Here is a 16,350-nt window from a genome sequence, read left to right as displayed (position 1 = left end):
ACCTTTGTTTGCAAGTGCACAATCATCTTTGCCTATGTCAACCACAATTGGTAGTAGTCAAGTTGGCACAAGAGGAAATAGGAAGATGAGTGGTGGTTATAAGAGAGGGTCACTTGAAGCTATGTTTAATGTGCAAGCATGAGAAGTTACAAAGTCTTCCATTGCCAAATTATTTTTTGCTCATGCCATCCCAGTTCACGTGGCTTGTTCCTTTTCAAACAAATGATTAGAGATGTAGGTATTGTTGGTCTGTACCCCTTGGAGATCATAAGCTACACACTACCCTCCTAGACAGAGTATTCCAAGGTTAATGTGCTAATGTAATGGATGGGTGAATTGATCTGAGACACCGACTACTCATCAATATCATAGTCACATGCCCTGCTGGTTCTTATTTTCTTAGAGTAGTAGATTGTTCAGGAAATCGTAAGGATGCAGATTTCCAATTTACTATTTTGAGAGATGCCATAGAGGAGGTTGGCCCCTCAAATGTTGTACAAGTGATCACTGATTCAACATGTGTGTGCAAATCAGCTGATTTGATGATGGAGGGTACCTACAAGAACATCTTTTGGACCCCATGTTGTGTTCATGCATTGAAAGACAGGGAAAATAGAGACAAGGTTCAAATGTTCATTGCAACCACCACACCTCATTTTCTCTCTTCAGGTTATCTTGAAAGGAGTTCCTCAAACCTATGTTGAGACAAGGTATGCCACTTAATTTTGTTTCAATATGTGGAAACATTGGAAAATTAAAATTTTGAAACTTCTAACATTTATATTCCAATTACATTGAGCCTTATATTGCTTTTAATTGATATAGGTATGCTACTTCATCTTGTTGTAGAGGATGTTTGAGGTGCATGAGCCTCTACAATTGATGATGGTGAATTCAGAGTGGACTAGATGGCCTAATTAAAGCTCTATTCATAGAAAATCCATCAAACAAATGATCCTTGATGGCAATTGGTGGTCCACTGTGAGGTAAGACATTGCTGATTTTATTAAAAATTAAATATTAGATTGCTGATTTTTCATATCAAATTTCCGATTTTAATATTTTAATTTTATTTTCCAATGCTCCAACTTTTGAAGTTTCTAACATGTCAATTAATTCTTTTGAACTTTTTGTGTGCATTTGGTAGATATGTTTGTTCTTTCATCTCACCTATTGTAGATGTCACTAGATATACTAATACATGCTCTCCTAGTCTTGGAAAGATATATGAGACATTTGACAGTATGCTTGGGAAGATAAAGCAAACAATTTTGGCTAAGGACCCTACTTTGGGATTATATGAGCAATATATTAGGTCCATTGTGATGTAGAGGTGGAACACAATGAACACCCCGTTTCATATGACAACTTTTGCTTTAAATCCCAAATGGTATGCACCAAGGGATGGAAGGGTGCCTCCATGTGATGACTATGAGGTTTCAAATGAGTTTACACGAGCCATTTATAAGATGTATTCAGAGGAGGAGGATTCAATATTTTGCAAATCTTTGTGGTCTAACACTGAGTAAATCACAGCCAAGGTTGAATAGAGCTATATTAGCTCAAACTGACCCTATTGGATGGTGGACATGGCATGGGAGGGATACACCACAATTGAAGATTATTGCCACTTGCTTCCTTGCACAGGTTGCCAATTCCTTTGCTGTAGAGAGGAATTGGTCCACATATGGTTTTTCCACTCCACCAAGAGGAATAGACTTACCTCTAGTCAAGCGGATAAGCTAGTGGCCATGCATGGTACTCCTCAACTCCAGAGTATCGACAAACTCCAGAGTATCGACAAACTCCAATTTTATGGTGGGATGTTGATCTCAAAGACGTCTAGGTTGATGAGGAGGAGACATTGGGGGGATTGGTTGGGATTCCGTTGAATGAAGTTGACTATGACAATGACAATGACTCAAAGGACTTTGATTTTGATGTAGTGTTGGGAGATGTAGATTAGGGGTAACAATACACTTTATTTTTGTGTGTTTTTCTGATTAATATGTGCGTTAGATTCTAGTAATTTAAATTAATGTACACATGTCCACAAAAACTATAGAGGGATACAAGGTCACCCCTTAGAGTCACACGGGCATAGCCCGAAAATCACTCCTTAGAGTCACAAAGGCATAGCTCGAAAAGCTAACACAGAGTTAGTGTCCCTGTATATTTTTTTGTGGATATGTGTATATTAATTTAAATTAATAGAATTTGACACATGTATTCATCAAAGAAATACAAAAAAAAAGTACATTGCTGCCCCTAATCTACATTTCCCAACACTGTATCAAAATTAGAAACCTTTGAGTCATTGCCATTGTCATGGTCCACTTCATTGAATGGAATCCCAACTAATCCCCTTAGTGTCTCCTCATCAACTTGGGTGATGTCTTCAGGATGAACATCCCACCATAAAGTTGGAGTTTGTCAATTCTCTGGAGTTTGACAATCATGGAGTTGAAGAGTATCATGCGTGGCCTCATAATTGAAAATTAAACTATATGGTAGTAGTGTAGCCTTTGGGTATTTTGTTATACGTTTAAAACTAGTATGTTACTTTTTAATATCATATGCATATTCACAATGAATTTTGAATTTTGAATGCATATTGAATTTTGACAATGAATTCTGAACACAAATGTTATATATTAAGGTTCTATAATGTATTATGCATGCTTTATCCATGTTTTCACATGAATATAATGTATACATGCATGCTTTATCCATGTTTTCATATGAACATTTAAAATTTCTATGTATTTTATATAGTCGTCCCCTAGCTGTTCCCAAAGTTGGCTTGAAAAATTGGGGACAAAAATGCGTCCCCCCTGTCCCAAAAACTTGGGGTAATTGTTGTGATCTTTTCACACATCACCCAATTCCAAATGGGGACCCCCTCTTTTGTCAGCAGTTCTAGGTCTTGGGTACTTTAGTAGCGGTCAGGTTTCTCTCTTTAAGCTAGAATGAAGTCTGTTTAGCTCTCAATGCTTAGGTGATGAGCAAGTTACCGGGCTATCTTGGTCACTTCATGTTGAAATCCACGACCTAGGTATCATTCATTTTTTGGGTTGAGTAAATCTAGGACTTAGGAAATGGAAAGTGCATCGACATCGATATTTGATCATCTAAGCAGTTGAAGGCAAAAAGTGTGACGAGGAGTGAAAAGATTAATGAGATCAAAACTTGGAGAAATTTTCATTCACTTCAACTTCATGGTTGAATCCACAGACTTCCACTTCATGTTGAAATCCCCGACTAGTCCTAGGCATCTTCCACTTGGCCTTGAAATCCACGGTCTATCTTGAGCTCACTTCCACTCCACATCAAAATCCATGGCCATGCTACACCACTGCCAGCATACCCTCAAAACCTTGGCCAACATGAGCGATTTCCAGTTGGCCTTCAAAACCTTGACCATCATGAGCGATTTCCAGTTGGCCCTCAAAACCTTGACCATGCTTGCTACACTTTCAGTTCATGCTCAAAAGGTGCAGACTTCCTCAATGCGACTTCCACTTAGCCCCCAAATTCACGGCTGCTGATGGTAAACAACATGTCTTAAGCGCTAAATGGGAGAAGGAAGTTGGCAATAGGCATGACTGTTTTAATTCAAATTTGAGAAAAACATGAAAACAAGTCGGCTTTCCTAGGAAAAATGAAAGGGTGCAAACAATTAAATGAATAACATGAAAACAAGTTGGCTTCCTTGGGAGACGGAAAGCCAATGCACACACCCCAAGAAGACAGCGCCTATATATGATGGTTGATCATTTCATTTGATCAACCATCAAAATCAGAAAGTGACTTGTTTCTTCAACCAGCAGTGATTTTCCTCTAGGCAAGAAGCAATTTTGATCTACAATTAAGGCAAACACAAGCAAATTTCTTCCTCCAAGCAGCGATCTTGAATCACCATTGAAGAAATATCAGCAAGAATCAACCTGAGATCAGCGAATTTTTCCCTGTTCATCAGCATTCCAGCGAATTTTGCGAACCTAAAAGACAAATTCTAGACATCAAGCATTGTTTTAGGCATTCATTGACAATCATACCAAGTCTGATTTTACAAATTTTGAAGCATTTTTCATCAAAATCGGGTAGCACAGTCCTAAATCAGGGTTGTAGAAGAGTTTTAAAATCCAAATTTTCTTGAATAGTATTGTATTTCAAACTCTTGATCACTAATTTTGTGCCTAATTAAAATTCATACCATTTTTCAGAGGGTTAGGGTTTGGGATTGTAACTAGGGTTATAGCAAATTTATTGAGATTTTATTGATTTTCAAGTTTTCTAAGGTGAAAATGCTATCCTAGTTATCAATTTTCAAGCCTATGCATTAATGTCCTATCAAAACCCTAACTTAGGCAATTCTCACAGGTAGAGCATGGCAACCCTGAGAGTTGGAGGAGTTCCAAGACAAACCCTCATCAACGAAGATTCGAAGGGAGTGTTACCTGAGTCAAAGATCACATCACTATGGGCAAACATTGGGGATAGTAACTTGGGGAAGATTGACATGAAGTTTCAAGGTCCTCTCTACAAGAGCAAACCTTTCGGAATATCAAAGAAGATGATTGAGAGCGGAATCATGCAAGCAAGAAGTTGGCTTTGCCCCAACTATCTGTTGACATGTCTAAAATCACTGGACTTGCGACTTCATCTGACCAATGCAGAATAGAATGTACTTGCTGAGCATCCTATCCTCTCTTGAGATAAGGAAATCCCTAATGCTGTTTTTCGTTTGATCAAAGGGGACGACCTCAAGGTTTCGATTGTCAGGTCTTGACAGCGGTATTGCTCAGTGGTTTGACGTGTTTTGCTGGAAACACAAAGGGGACTTACGGTGATATGGATAATTGCTGGGTGAGTTCCCTAAAACTTTAACAGTCTCTTTATCGATTGGTTTCAATTGCATGATACTATTTCAGCAGGACTGTGGATTCTTCTTGGTAAAAAAAAGGGAAAAAAGAGGGATAGGGAAAAGAGGGGTACAGAAAGTCTAAATTATTTAACTAAGATAGCATATTAAGAAAACAGACAAACACCTCCAAATAACTAGATTAAACACTATCTGCCATTTAAGCACAATATTTGTATGAATCTAATGCGACCTTCAAGGAAAATAGAGTTTTCATGCTATTGAACACAACTTCAGAACTTTAACATTCATTCAATGAGTATTCAATAACCGAACTAAGCATGTGAAAGGGTTCATATTAACCATGCAGAAGGAATGACAATTAGTCAGTCCCTAATGGTATGAACAGTGAGGATTCTATCAGATGTTTATCTAGAAAATGCTATGGTAATGAAAGAAACATAACTGAATAATTCAAATTGGTGAAGGAGACCATGCACTCACAATGAAATTGAAACAGTCTTAACTTTGCATTAAATCCTGTAAATTTCGCCAGAGCTTCAACAACAATCCATGAACTTCTTACAAAATGAGGGAAAACCAGTCCCCTTTAAATAGGCTTCAAAAATAGATGAATGGACGAGATCTAATCTAAACAAGTGGCCTAGATTCATCCTTACAAAAAAGGTACCCATACCCATAAATGGAGGGCAAATATCAGCAACTACCCCAAAGGGAGCAATAACTACCCAAAAAGGTAATTAAAACAAAACTATCCATAATAATTCAAAAAGTGCACATACACAGTTTTAAGTTTACAGTTGACTTGGAAGTCAAATATGACCCTTTGGCCAAAAAGTGCACTTTTCAAAATTTAAAAGAAAAAAGGCACTTTAGGAAAGCACTTTTTTCTTTTCCAGTTTCATATCCTTTTACCAGGAATCCATCTTCGCCATGCAAATATTCTTTCCAAAGGTCCCGACCTGCTGCACATTCTTCGCAAACATACTCCTGGAACCTGATGCACAATTGGAATAGTAAACTGAACGAAGGCATAGGGGGATGACGAATTTTATACTGCATGCCCTCTAGATAACGGTCTACGTGCCTCAAACCATCCTGCTAGCTGGACCGATTACGTTCAAAACACAATATGTCTGAATGCAGTTGACCAACAAAACCAAGGTCCTCTGCCGAGTAGGTGATCCTGTCTGTTCTTAATCTTTTCTCCCAGTCTGGTGGCATCACGTCATCAGACAGATCATTCTTCCACCCCAAAACCATTGATCGGAGGATTGTCTTGCCAAGCTCTTGCATGTTGTTCAGAATTCCATCGCATGCATCCTGCTCTTTGTCAATGATTTCCCTTGTCTCATTCCTCATAGTGATAATTCAGTACCATTCTTTAAAAATGCTGATATCATGGGGGTCCAGGATGGCGGAGAATGTGGGGATCTGTGCTTGGGTCCAGAAAAGGGCCCTTACAAGAGGTAGGGTTGTAGCAGCTACCTCATGGATTTTGAGGCATTCCCGTTTTACCTCGAGCAGTTTGACCAAAATGGTCTCTCGATGGTGGGCCATTTCTTTTACCTCAATAATTTGCTCTCCTTTTTCCTTAAGGTCTCACATCCATTCCTTTACGGCCTTTGCCATATCCCGTACTCCAAATTCTGTCGTGGTCCTTTGTGCCAATGCTATTGGGGTAATGTGGGATTCGGAAGCATTATGCAATGGTCTCAGGAGTTGATCAATGTAGCCCTCGGCCTGTTTAGCACGAGCTCGATACATGTTCTTTTCAGCTGTTATTTCTTCGAGTTGTTTGAGCACGTTTTGTACGGAATCCTTGAATTCCTCCCTTTCCTGCTCCTTAGTGGCTCCTCCGATGGGGACAGTCGTGATGCTATAATCAACTAGTGTAATCTGATCTGCTGGCTTGTCTACAGGCGGGGTGGCAATATGAAGGGTACGGTTCCTTTGCTCATCTTTGGTTATTCTGGAATACGCCTTGGGCTTTTTCTTCCCCTTGGCCTTAGCTTGGTCTATACGTGAGAAGATGTCCTCCAAATCGATGGGTGGCTTGGTGGTGGCCTTGCGCTGAGCTCGAACAATTAACCATTCTTGAGGTACAGTTTGGGCTGATGCTATGGTCAAATTGGCACTCTGTTCTTTAATGTTATCAGCCGGCTCATCGCATATTTGCAGCTGTTCCGTTACAGGAGTAGAGGAAGTGTCAAGTTCCTTGCTCGCTGCCGAATTCTCTCCCACTTCACTGAACAACTGCCTGGTATTTTCGTGTGATGGTTGTTCTTCAATCTTTTCAGGCTTGCGGGTATCATCTATCCTTTGCTTTCCTTCAACAGTGGAGTCATCCTTGGTAGTATTATGGAGCAACAATTCATGGTGGCTCTGCTGGGTGGGTTCATGCAATTCAATCCCTTGAGTGGATGGAATCTCTCCTTCCTCAACTTGGTTATCAGATTCGGCTGATTCAATGGCTCTTAGCTCGGCATCCAGCACATCAGGTGCAGGAGGATCATCAGCTCCAAATGCGTCAATATCACTCTGGGAAGGCGGAGCAGGTATATAATCCAGTTCAACTACATCATCAGACGAACTAGGGTCTTTTGAAGATGAAGTGACCTCTGGTCTCCTAATAGGGATCTTTTCCCTTCTTGTTCTTTTGGATGTTCGAGTTCCTCTGCTGGCCTTAGCCTTCTTCCTTTTCTCAGGCTTTTCGATCTCTTCCTTAGGTGCACTGGAAGTTCCCTCATCTTCGGAGGACTGAGAATCAAGGTTACCCATCAAGTGGTAGGTGAACTGGACTCCCTCATGTATTAGTCGCTCAATTTGCTGGTGCAACCATTGGTCAGTATATCTTCCTGGGGCTGCCATAACCGCCTCGAAATCAGTGATTGGATCTTGCGACCAATCGATGCGTGGCAAAAGATGTCTTACTGTCTCAAATTCTCGGACCTGCAGGCACTTTGCTGAATCTGTCAATTGATCTGGGACCCAACGGTATTCATAGAGTTGCATTTGCTGCACACTCAGCCTTGAATATTCGCGCCTTCGGACCTCATAGTCATCAGAGCAGTTCTTCCAATAATCTTCAACTGATTCTTTTGCTCTGTATCGCCTGCCATAGGCTCTCTTTGCCAAATTGTCGTGCTCAAAGCATTTACTTGGAAAATGCTCTTGTAGGCCGTAGGAGGCTAGTTTTGCAAAGGATTCCTCTGCCTAGGATGGGTTCTTTAGATGGACATCCTGATTACCTATAATCATAGGGAATGCGAATCCAGACTGCTTCCTGTCTCTGAGTAAGCTGTTCACCGGACGTGACTGCCTTGTGACTTCCAGGAGAACTATCTTGTCGGTTGGGTACCGCGGAAGTCGGAAAGGAGCACCTTCAAAGCCAGCTATCCGGATGTAGGAGAACCTTGGGAACTGGCTGAACTAGGCCCCATACCTCTGTACTTTAATAGTAGCTTGCTCTGAAAGCCTTATGTGTAGTCCTCCCTGCATCAGCTTGACCAGGCGCATTGTGAAGGCATCATTGGCGTGCTCATACTGACCAACTGCATAGGCAGGGCTGTTCTTTTCTCTTTGAGCTATGTCCTGATAGTGTAGTTGTGGATAACAATCGTATACCTTCACCTGATCAGGCCCATTCCCAATTTCACCTTTCATGATCAAACCCGGCAGTGGCTGGTTCTTGGCGAACATGTAGACTAAATAGGATGTCATAGTGAAGTAATTCTTCGTCTCAAGTTCAATCAATTGGGTATGAATGTTGTCGCTTATGATCTGGGCCCAGTCAAACTTGGATTTCCCAGCGAAGACCTTCTCTGTGAAGTAGAACATCCATTCCTCAAAGTAATTGGATTGGGGAAGTCCCATAATCCTGCTGAGCAATGTGACCATGTCCCCATGCTCGTTGTGAAAGTCGCTTCTAGGGGTTTTTTTCCCAATCTTGACGCTTGGAGGTCTTCTCTCCTTGTACCACTCTTCATTTATCAGTGTTCTGCATCTGGCAGGGTTCATATTATACGCCCCCTGCGCTTCATCTATAGTTGTTGCTATGGGGTTGTTCGGGAAGGGAATGTCAAATGTGTCGCCAATGGCTTCAGGAGTGAAGTTAGCGAGGACCATGTTCTCAAGGAGCACCAATCTGGAGTTTGGTTGGTAGTGCCGGGCAGCCTCTACTACTTGCTCATAGTTTTGCACTGTCGGGGGAAATCCTGCTGCCTGGGCAATTCTGCTTTCCATCATCCGCCTAGGCTTGCCATAGGCTTTAGGGGAAAAAACTCGGTTTCTGAAATCTTGAATATCAATATGCCCCAGGTCAGTATCACCGACATTCTCCCAAACACTCTGAACTTTTGATTCCCTTAGTCCCCCTCTCTGATACTGATACTTCATCTTTTCGACTCTGCGAGGGATATCTAATTCGGACGCTCGTGATGTCCCGGCTGCAGCAGGTGTCTTTGATGATTCTACCGCCGATTTAGGCATTTATCCTGCACAACTGGATGCGGATTACGAGGCGATATAAAGGAAACAAAGCGGGTTAGATAAAGGATATGACAACATACAAGGATCAATTTGAAAACCGAATTTAAAGAACAACATGATATTTCAGCTAAAAAAGCTTGATTGATTGATTTAAACATGGATACTTATGAAGCTCTTTATTGCGAATTTGTACTTAGGCATTTTAGGATCAATTTTCAAAATGGACGATGCTTTAAAATTTTCCTAAGTCTGAAAATGCGTTTTCTAGCTGATTCTTAGGAACAGACTCTGATTTCAATTGCTCCTGACGTCTTATAAATGGAAAAAGATGTGGTTTCAGATTTAATCAATTCATTTCATTTTGCACATACATCTATCCGGTTTTGCATATATTTGAATGATTTTAAGAGAGGCGAAGCAAACTTACCTGGCGAGATGAATGGCGTGAATCCGCACAACTTGCAAATTTGAATGGAAGAGTTCTGCAATTTGAATTTTTAACGGTTAACTCCCTATTTCAAATTTTCGCGACTAAAAATGTGGAGAGAGAAATGCAGCTTAGGAACACTTAAATTTAGCAATTTGTTACCTTAATGATTTTGCCTCCTGCGTGGTAAAAATGAATGGGGGAGTTGCAAGTATCTCACGTTTTACCCAATGGCGATTTTCAAAGGATGGGGTTTCTTTGAAAGTTTTCAATCCTTATCATCTACACCTAATCTGGCGAATTTCGGAGAGTGGGAGGGTTTTGTTAACTCTGGCGAAAATTGCGATCTCCTTGAAATTTCTGCTATCTTACCTTGGTGATTTGGGTTAATAGCAATTTTAACTGAAACGCAGCCTTAAAAGCATTGAGATTTCCCTAGGTCACTATTTTCGGGGTTCCAAGGCATTTCGAAAGCTTTCGTTTTTACGCACTTTACCTTCAAAGTGCGAACTTCGGCAAATGGGAGGAGTTTTCAAACTTTCTAGACTTTCATTTATCTCTCATAAGGGGATTTTCGGCATTTTAAGAGCTTTTGCCAATTTCGGCACTTTAGAGTGTTTTGCAAACTTTCATTTTTCACCTACCCTTTTCTCCAAATGCAAATTTCGGTGATTTTAAGTGTTTTGAAAACTCATTACTTTTTTGCACGTTGCCTTATGAATGCAAACTTCGGCGGTTTTACCCACTTTGCCAACTTCGGACTTTTAGTGTCGTTTGCAAACTTAGGCGTCTGGAGTCATTTTGCCAACCTTTTAACCTTTTACATTTGCCCTCCAAAATGTGAATTTCGGCATTTTGGGGCACTTTGCCAACTTCGACTATTTGGGCCATTTTGCAAACTTTTAAAATATTTCACATTTTCACCTTAAAGTGCGATTTTCGACACCTTTGAGGTTTTTGCAAACTCTTTTTTACCTTTTATGTTTGCCCTCCAAAAAGCGAACTTCGGCCTTTTGAGTGGTTTTGCCAATTTCGGCATTTTGGGGCACTTTGCCAATTTTCTAACTTTTCTGCGTTTTCACTAAAAAGTGCGAATTTCGGCACTTTCATGCATTTTGCCAATTTCGGCACTTTGGAGGCACTTGCAAGGTTTTTGCCCTTTTACCCTCCAGCTGGCGAAAATCGCCATTTTCATCCATCTTGCAAACTTTCAAAACATCATGTAATTTCCTCCTTAGTGCGAATTTCGAGATACGGAGGAGGTTTTGAAAATTTATACTTTTGCATCCTCTTATCTCTCTTATATCCTCTTACGAAAATCGGCGTTTTGGGTCTTCATGCGACCTTCAGACGCTTTATCCTTTACTTGGGGGGATTTGGCCAGTTTCTATCATCCTACGCCTATCTTAGGTGATTTTACAAGCTTAAACGATCTCTTGGAATTTTCATGCCCGAAGGCTCAACTGATCTCACGGATTCACAAGCTCCTCCGTTCATAGCATCATCGTCTCATGGACTGATTATGGGCTCGCTCAAAAGGATGCGAGACAATCTTTGCAGAACTCAACAGGGCGAAGGCGAAAAAGGCCCAAAAAGGGAAAGGGGACCCTGTCGGCGATAGGGAGCGTGTGCAACGCACAACACTATCCAGTGCAACGAGCTAATATTTGAATGTGCCAAGCACTACAATGCCAACACAAGACAAATAGTAGCACCTGACAACAATGTTCTAGCCTTCTTATTAGAAGCTGCCATCGGCGAGGTGTTCAATATGCCTGAGTACAAAGGCATGATATATAAGAACAAAGGAGCATTGGCAATCGTTGAGGACGATCCCGACAAATGCTTAGGCATCATCAATAAGTCCTGGATGTCAAAGGCTAGGCCTGGTTTCTCCAAAATGCCCAACAAGCTTCATTGATTGACTCTAAGGAGGAGTATAGTGGCTTGATCACCTTGCTCAACCAACTCATGGGAAGCCCTCATGCTCCCCAGTTTGAAAATTGGATGTTCTAGTACATGGACGTCGTGATAGCAAGCAGAGAGAAGATCAATTGGACAAGGATCATAAGCAATAACATTGATCTACAACTGAAAAGACTAGAATGCACCAAGCAATTCTACATGAGTTTCTACATCATTTACTCACTTGCAAGGGCTTACGAATGCAAAGGATTGACGTATAGAGGCCCAGTTGGAAATGGAGAAGGAGAGATAAGAGTGTGTGAGTGCTACACACAACTACACTTCCACAACAAGGAACACTTCAGAAGGGTGAATGATGCCTTCTTTATGCATATAGTGAGAACATTGCAAGGCGACATCCTTCAGAGGTTATCCCTGTAGGCGAAGGAATATGGAGCTTGGTTCATTCAATACCCTAAGTTCACCTACATAAGCGAAGCGTTCAGGGATTCTCATCCCCGCTATATAAGCTTCCACACTATCCTACAAACAAGATGGTTTTATTGGAACTCTTGAGGCAATTAGTCACATACGACAAGCTTTAGAAAAACAAGCATAAGATTGGAATTTTGTTTCCCATTTTAGTTGGATAGTCAATGGAAGTGTGTCCATCCCTACAAGCAACCGAGAAGTTGAGGAGATGAAATTCTATCCCCTTCTTGAATATCCTTCACGAACCAACTTTGATCCATATGGTAACATGAGAAGGATCAATGGTAGCAAGCATAAGCACAGGTTGCATATAGAAAATTATTGGATGAATGCCAAAGATGAGTTTGAGATTAGAAGGAAGATGTTCTCCAGGCTACCGATAGATATCGTCAAGATGTGTAGAGTATTTCCCATCCCCGATCAAGTGCAAGATGATGGAAGGCGCCTTCAACATGCTTGAGTAGGAAAAGGATAAGGAGATAAAGGTTGATTGGGTCGACATTGAGATCATTGAGTTAGATGAGCTGATGACGTCGATCATGGCCTACGCACGAAGATGGGTAGATATTTAAACCAACAAGTTGAACCAGGGTGGGCAACATTTGATTTGATGGGAGATCTAGATTCATCTGACGAGGAAATGGAGAGCGTAAGCATGAGTGAGAATCCTACTTAGTCTTCCCAACCTAAGAGCTCCAAGAGCAAAGGAAGCCACAAAGAAGGATCAAGACAAAAGAAACACATGACGAATTTAGATCATCCTTCTACCAACACTTCATCGAATACATGAGGTCACGATGAATAGAGTAATCATCAATGAAGGGCAATCACTCAATAGAGGCATGAATCAAGGCATAAATAAGTCCCTAGAGTCCACAATACATGACAATCAAGGTGAAATGATAGATAGAGGAAGTAGCCTCAAGTACAGAATTCTCCAGCAATGCAAGAACAAACTGCAAACAACACAACTGCAAAGGATGTATATGTGGATATCATGGATGAAGATGATAATGAGGAAACAACTTCTCCACCTTAGGTAGAGCAGCAATTCAAGGAGCTATAAGTAGAGGAGTGGTCTTCTATCTTGACATGGCTCAAGGAAAGAATGACTAAGGAAGTGATAGTAGCAGAGGAAGAGACAATAGATAATTTGGATAACATATTGGATAGAATTGGCAAGACAGTTGAGAAGAAGAAAGCTACCACGCTTTCAAAGATCACAAGAGATAATACAAGGTCCTGGATTATACGGATAGCTACTCCAAGAGTGGACAAGCCGGAGGATGAGATCGTTGTTGATGACTACGACTTGGAAACAATTGAGTTGGATCTTGCCATTGTTGAACAGGAGATGCAAGATTTGAGTGATTTAGTGAAGACAGTCCAGGATAGATTGAAGGTTGAAATAGAAAATAAGAAGAGGCCAGAAAGAGAATTGAATGCACTAAGGAATTCTGTGCAACAACTGAGAAATCCGATAAGGTAGGCTGACCCTTCAAGCATGCCTCCATCATTGCTTCCACTGGATTCAGTTGATGATGTGGAAGAGATGAGGAATAACTCTCAAGTGTTGATAAGTTGGATTGATAGTTCCTTCACCAAGGCAAATGAGTTTGTGGGAGAGTTAGCACATGTATTTGGTATAGCTTCAGTGCCTTTGTTTACACTAGAGATTTCACCATTCCAAGGCTGCAAGTATTGATGGATATTCCCTGACAAACCTTGATGAATGCTGGAGTAGTGAAGGAAGGGCATTCATATGACTTCCATAGATGGTATTCCACACTCAGATTGAGAAGAGAAATGTTCGAAGATATCAACAGTGGCTGTAGCTGAGTACAAGATATGACCAAGGTGATACATGATAAGATTGTAACAGCAGCTGAAACAATCCTTGAGATGGAGATGAAGGAAGAAGTAGACATAGCTGTTGACAGGATGACAAAAAGAGTAAGAAGTATTTTGTTTGGGACAATTAGATTAGTTTCAGAGAGGCAGCTAGAGGACATTAAGTCATTCATGACACTTGTAGGCAAGATCAATGATTTGGGTACTGAGTGGGAAAGGATTTTCATTTCATATTCGGCTGAGTTGGATTACATGGAAGATCAATTTAAGATCATGCCAAGTGTCCAAATAGAGGAGCTTGACTGCATCATGTCTAGATTCGTTGAATTCACTTGTAGAGAAAGAGTTAAAGGGAACAAACTTCTAGATGAAAGTTTGTTATGATCCTATGTGGCATCAATTTTTCTCATTGGAGGATTCGTCCTCGTAGTTTGTGCTAGAAAGATGCTACTTTCTCATTGGTCAATATTTAGTGATATGAAATAATTAGGTATTTTGTTGTAACAAACCCTAATTAGGGTTTAAGTGGCATGATCTTGGCTCTTGATTTTAGATCAATCTTGGCCACTCATTTGTATTGAGAGCACTATATAAGCTCAACTCATTTCATTTGTAAGGACAAATTAGAAGAGTTTTTGAAGAATTGTTTCTTTGATGTTGCTAGAGATAATAAAGTCATTGAAGTGTTGGTGACTTATTATGTTTGCCAAAAAATATCATGATATAGAACTTTGAAAACAAGAGCGGTGGTAAAGTTTAACATTAACTTTAAATTGAACAAAAATTGAAATTAAAATTGCTTATATTGCTGATACCATAGCCAGTCTAATTTTTTTTGTGAAAGTAAGGTAATATAGATGTTGAGCACACTCAATATTGTCGGTTAAATAGTAAAGGCAATTTCTCTTTAGACTATTACAATGATGAGAAATCAGTCCTCTCAAAAAGTCTACAGTGTCAATAGATCCAATCATTATAACTTTGCATGGATTTTTGTCTTCCTGTGAAATGGTTTCCTTATTAGTCATTTCCCTACGACCTTCCTTTGCTGCAAGCTTATCTTATTTATTTGTTTTATTTTTTTGCCCTTTTATTGCATTTTGTGCTAAGCATTCTAGCAGGTTACGTCAATTTTTGTTCGAGAGACTTTGGAGACGACAACCAATTTTTCGTCAAGAAGTTTCCAGAGACGCGTCTCCGTCTTTGGTATGCGTCTCCAGGGGTAGTATTGTGATGTTTTCACACATCGCCCCATTGCAAATGGGGACCCCCACTTTTTGCTTTCTGGGGTTAGCCCTTTTGGTTTTGTTGTTAGTCGTTTTAGTGTCTTAGCCTTTGCATTGAAGGGATTGAGTCAGGTGGATCTCCTCAAGAGGTCAGGTCAATTGAGTGATTAGGGGTTATCTAGATCATTCCTAGGGTGTTTTTTTGTGTACTATCCGGTCGCACTTCAAGTTGCTAAATCAAACCTTGGTTGAATGCATAATGTCCTCTTAGGTCCCATCCCTTACATCAAGGACAAAGCGAATTCGCCTTAAGGAGTCTGGAATGTCATCCTGATCCTCAAATGTCCTGAAATTTGGCTGAGTCTGGAATGTCATTTTGATCCTAAAATTTGACTAAGTCTGGAAAATTGAAGAATCCTCCAAAAAGTAGATTTTGCATTATAACTCCCGGAGGTCCGAAACCACTCTCAAACATCCTGACAATATATATGGAATATAACTTAAAGTATAAGAAAGAAGAAAGATATAAAGAAATGTATACTTAAATGTTATATTCCATATATGAATCCTGACAGAGAGACTAACATGTCAAATTTCGCTCTTGACCCTTCCAAAGGGTCCATAGCGAATTTCAATTTCGCTCCTGACCCTTCCAAAGGGTCCAGAGCGAATTCCCTTATATCTCCCATCTTGGTCTTAATTTGCCTCATAAACCTTGTCCTTATGGCGTAGTTGAGAGAGTGTTGAGGTGTGAAACAAAGTGAAGTGATGAAAAGTAAGGAATTTGAACATAATTGCAAATTTCGCTCCTGACCCTTCCAAAGGGTCCAGAGCGAAATTTTCCAAAGACCTAAGATTTCATCTAAGTCATTGAACGGTTGAGTTAATTTGCAAGACTATGGAAGGAAATGCATCAAGGGATGATTCTAAGGCAAAGCCAAGTAGAAAACAAGGTGAATTGAGCCTAGAGGAGAAATTTCGCTCCTGACCCTTCCAAAGGGTCCATAGCGAATTCCTCCTTAAGGCATTCTACCTTGTCCAAAACCATGAACCAATCCCTCGTCCCAGGCATT

At 40.5% G+C, this 16,350-nt stretch overlaps 1 protein-coding gene across 1 annotated transcript in view; it reads left to right on the top strand.

Moving 5' to 3' along the window:
- The window catches only part of LOC131051396 (mediator of RNA polymerase II transcription subunit 9), an 83,068-nt gene that overhangs the window by 50,985 nt on the left and 15,733 nt on the right, over window positions 1-16,350 (top strand). The window lies entirely within an intron of this gene.

The sequence above is a fragment of the Cryptomeria japonica genome, chromosome 11 (assembly GCF_030272615.1).
Source record: "Cryptomeria japonica chromosome 11, Sugi_1.0, whole genome shotgun sequence".
Taxonomy (NCBI): domain Eukaryota; kingdom Viridiplantae; phylum Streptophyta; class Pinopsida; order Cupressales; family Cupressaceae; genus Cryptomeria; species Cryptomeria japonica.
Note: the sequence above shows the minus strand (reverse complement) of the source record. Positions and strands in the feature narration are given on the sequence as shown.